General features: G+C 35.6%; 1 protein-coding gene across 2 annotated transcripts in view; it reads left to right on the top strand.

The window, feature by feature from the left end:
• The first annotated feature begins 3,172 nt into the window (after window positions 1–3,172).
• Window positions 3,173–4,551, top strand: part of LOC125046200 — a 26,853-nt gene continuing 25,474 nt past the window's right edge. The window contains exon 1 of one of the 2 annotated variants that reach the window (XM_047643909.1): window positions 3,173–3,286. The gene's annotated coding sequence lies outside the window, so the exon portion shown is untranslated. Of the gene's footprint in view, window positions 3,290–4,551 lie in introns of both variants that reach the window. The other variant, XM_047643906.1, reaches the window with a different exon arrangement.

The following is a 4,551-nucleotide window of genomic DNA, read 5'->3' as shown; positions in this document are numbered from 1 at the left end:
GCTATTACCATATTTACAACATTGTAATGAACATTATGTCAGTAATAATAATGACTATTGATATTAATAGCATTAGAAAAGAAAATATTTAATGGGAATTCAAGGAAAGGGAACATCAAATAAGTTCATATAGGTCTAAAAGTGATTCCTTGGTGACTGAACACTTGTGGAACCAGCTATGTGTTAACAAAATTCACAAAACAAAACTACATTGGACACTACTACAAGTACCTGGTGCCAATGGTTAAATTCTGGTTTAAGTTTTCCTGCCATCATAGAATCACATTAGGCTGATTGTCCACTGCATACTGCTACATCAAAACTTGCTTTTTTTTGCAAGGCTACGTATAATAGAAGAGCCATATATACAAAATAAATGATTTTTGAAATTGTTATATGAATATTTCTAAATACAGCTATATCTTTATAATTACCTATATCTCTATCTATCTGTCTATATATATACCTATATCTATCTATCTAACTTCTGAGATTAAGATTCAAGCAATAATTAATTTATGAAATATTTTTTTGACAGAGAGCTGCCAAGTAGACTGTCATAAGTAATATTACACTATTTTTTTTTTTTTTTTGATAGCTGCTTTTTTCTCTCAGTTACTGTTTTCTCTTTTTTTCATATATTTTTCTTAATTTGTTTTGAATTTACTTGGATTAACAGATTACATTTATTTATTTATTTATTGAGAAATTTCTACCCCATCAACATCTAAAGTCATTAATGGCATATTCTAAATACAGTGATAGGGTGGGGCTTGGGAGCAAAGTCCACAAGATGGCATTGAGTGGCAAAATGGGTAAAAATGAGTTAACAACTACGATAAGTGGCTAGAAGAAGAGAGAGGAGAAGGAAAGAGGGAGAAGAAAAGACCATGCATAATTAGTCGAGGCACGGGCTGAGGTCCACGGCAAGGGTGATCCCCTGCATTGAGCCTCACTCTCCGTTTCTTAAGCCCCCTCAGACAGCAATGAGCAAGGGATGGGGGGATTACATTCAACAATTGTTAAATAATCACACTTAAGTGAAAAATTCTGCAATAATCCAAAGAAAGACTAATGTGCTTTTAAGGAATCTTTTGAAGAAGAAGAAGAAGAAGAAGAAGAAGAAGAAGAAGAAGAAGAAGAAGAAGAAGAAGAAGAAGAAGAAGAAGAAGAAGAAGAAGAAGAAGAAGAAGAAGAAGGTGATATCTATATCTCTAGTATTTATAAACTTCAATGATAAATTAGCCAATACAAAAAGAAACAAAAAAACTCATTGGAAACACAGGGAAAGCACTGTTAAACATGTACAATGCTATGGTAAACTTTGTATGTTTGCAATGAGCAATTCTAAATCCTGAAAATGTGGTGAAGCTGTGATGTGAAAAAACAATTGATGAAATTTTGAAATCATATAATCATATTATATTTTTTGTGTATCCACATGTTAACAATAAACATGAATGTTAACACAGCTGAAGTCATAACCATACTTCACACACAGACACATGCACGCACATGTGTGTGCCCACACACCCACAAATGCCTACCCACCCACCCACACACCCACATGCGTGCACGCACACACACACACACACACACACAGACACACACACACACACACACACACACACACACACACACACACACACACACACACACACACACACACGCACACACACACACACGCACACGTGCACACACAGACACAGACACAGACACAGACACACACAGACATACACATACACACACACACACACATAATCTACAAGTTTTATTTTTGCATGTATGTATACTATGAATAAACTTATACATTCTATGGTAAACCTCAATAGATTCATTTTATTGTGTATAAAAAACATGTCGCAAGAGAAATGAAATACTATATCAACTCAATTATCATGGATCTACTTCATATCAGATGAATATATTTTTCTATATATAATTGGACTTTTATAACAAACAAACCTGGGATATAGTAAAATAGTTATAGTTTAATAGTAAAAAAGCATCTAGGAAAAATATAAATTATTCAGGTTCAAAGAATGTTGTGCTGAAATGACAAGTAATTCAATATATGGTGAGAATAACATTCAGTGAATTGACAGAAAATAAGAAATCTCACACTAACATTATGTAATACTTATCAGTCAATCACCTACATAATTTGAGTATTTAAGCTTACTGTTACAAGCCTAAATTATGTTATGAACAACTGCATGCAAATGATTAAAATTTACCCCATTTAACAGTTCAAATCAATGTAACATTTTTGAAAAAAATCTAATGTCTTTTATGAGAAAAAGAATTTCTTGAAATAATCTATCTAAAAAATAAAACTTCTTTTACTTTTAAATTCCAAACAAGTCATAGCACATAAATGGAAAAATAAATCCACTAACATGAATTAGTGACTTCGGTAAGGGTGAGGCAAATAGCTGGCTTGCCTTAGGTTTTATTCAAGAGGGACACAACACATCCACACATAGCTGGCTGACTGACTATTGACCCCCAGTCTTTGGATAGCTTGGAGAACATGCCCCATGCTCAGCTATTACCAGTTCTGCTACTCTTTAACAATTCAATAACTTCCAATTACCCTTGTATAAATAATGGCAAAATAGTATCTTGCCAAGTCTTATAGATTTAGATCTGCTTTTGATAACCTCTGTGACAGGCTTAATTTGTAGAGGCTTTTTGAATGAACTTTCTATAGACTTCTAGATTATTCTTGATAATTTTATTTTATATAAAATTAGATAAATATAGAGGAAATTAAAGTGACAGTAAAAATACACTTGAAATTACAAGTGTATATGACTTAATATATACACAAGATACACAGACAGACAGACAACAATGGAAACACAGGACAGACAGGCAGGCAGGCAAGCAGGCAGACAGACAGACAGACAGACAGACAGACAGACAGACAGACAGACAGACAGACAGACAGACAGACAGACAGACAGACAGACAGACAGACAGACAGACAGACAGACACACAAACACACACACACACACACACACACACACACACACACACACACACACACACACACACACACACACACACACACACACACACACACACACACACACACACACAGAGGCACGCACAAGTTGCATCCTGCATTTACTCTACTAGCATATTAACGACCATAAAATACTGCAGTTAAAACCCATAAAAGGTCACACAGTGCTTGGAGCCCTTGCCATACTTTCCGAGTCAGTCTGCTCTCAGTGCTAAAGGAGGGAGGAAGTTACAGCATTTCTTATAAAAAAAAAAAAGGTATTGTGTGATTTTGAAATACGTGTCTTTCTGTTTCGTCATATGTGGCTCTTGTTAACATATAAGCATTTAAGGGTTCGTTTGACTCTGTATGATTGAAATTAAGCTTTAGGAAAATTATTACTGCATTGTATTTCATAATTTTGGGTTCGTGGATCGCCTTTATAAAATTTCTGTGAAGTTACCACATGTAAACTGAAATTCCTTACTTCATATTTCATTCAAATTCACAGCGGCATAGCTTAATATATATAACTGGCTAATAGATATAACTAGTTAATAGACATAACTAGCTAATGCAGTACTGAAATGAAAATATAAATCGTAATAGTACCCAAGTAGATAATATTATCTGTAAGCACAATGATAAACGCACTGATTAACACGGGATTAGTCTATTGTATTTCCAACGTGTAGAACCGTAGATACATCAGAATACATGTTATCGTAAAAATGAAGGAAAACCTTGTTAGGGGGGAACTATTCTAAAGTATGATACCACTCATTCTTGATATTCTCTCTCTTTAAATTTCATTATAGCTAAAGCTTGATATTAAAAGCGGCGAATGTCTTGGAAAACTGGTTATGCATAACCATGCACGCACGCACGCATGTATGTATAGGTATGTAAATACATATATACACACAGTATCATACGAAAGTAAATGCAAGCAAACGAAACCTTCTTAAAAAAAAAAAAAAAAAAAAAGAGAGAGAAAAAAAAAAAAAACGATAGTCTGATATCACCTTACAGCCAAAACAAAGTAGCTATTAATTCATAAACCAGTTTCACCCGAAACAAGTCAAGTTATGTTGAAGGTAAACGTGGGAATTTCTATTCATTTGGATGTAGACGAGGGAGTTGAGATATAAATAAAGTGAAGGGTTGAGTCTGGTCCTAACACAACAAAACAAAATATACACAAGATACACAGACAGACAGACAACAATGGAAACACAGGACAGGCAGGCAGGCAGGCAGGCAGGCAGGCAGGCAGGCAGGCAGGCAGGCAGGCAGGCAGGCAGGCAGGCAGGCAGGCAGGCAGGCAGGCAGGCAGACAGGCATACAGACAGACAGAGACAGACAGAGACAGACAGAGACAGACAGAGACAGACAGACAGACAGACAGACAGACAGACAGACAGACACACACACACACACACACACACACACACACACACACACACACACACACACACACACACACACACACACACACACACACAGGCAGCACAAGGTACATCCTGCATTTTCTCTACTA

This window comes from Penaeus chinensis, chromosome 38 (assembly GCF_019202785.1).
Source record: "Penaeus chinensis breed Huanghai No. 1 chromosome 38, ASM1920278v2, whole genome shotgun sequence".
Classification (NCBI taxonomy): domain Eukaryota; kingdom Metazoa; phylum Arthropoda; class Malacostraca; order Decapoda; family Penaeidae; genus Penaeus; species Penaeus chinensis.
This window is presented reverse-complemented; position numbering and strand designations above follow the sequence as displayed.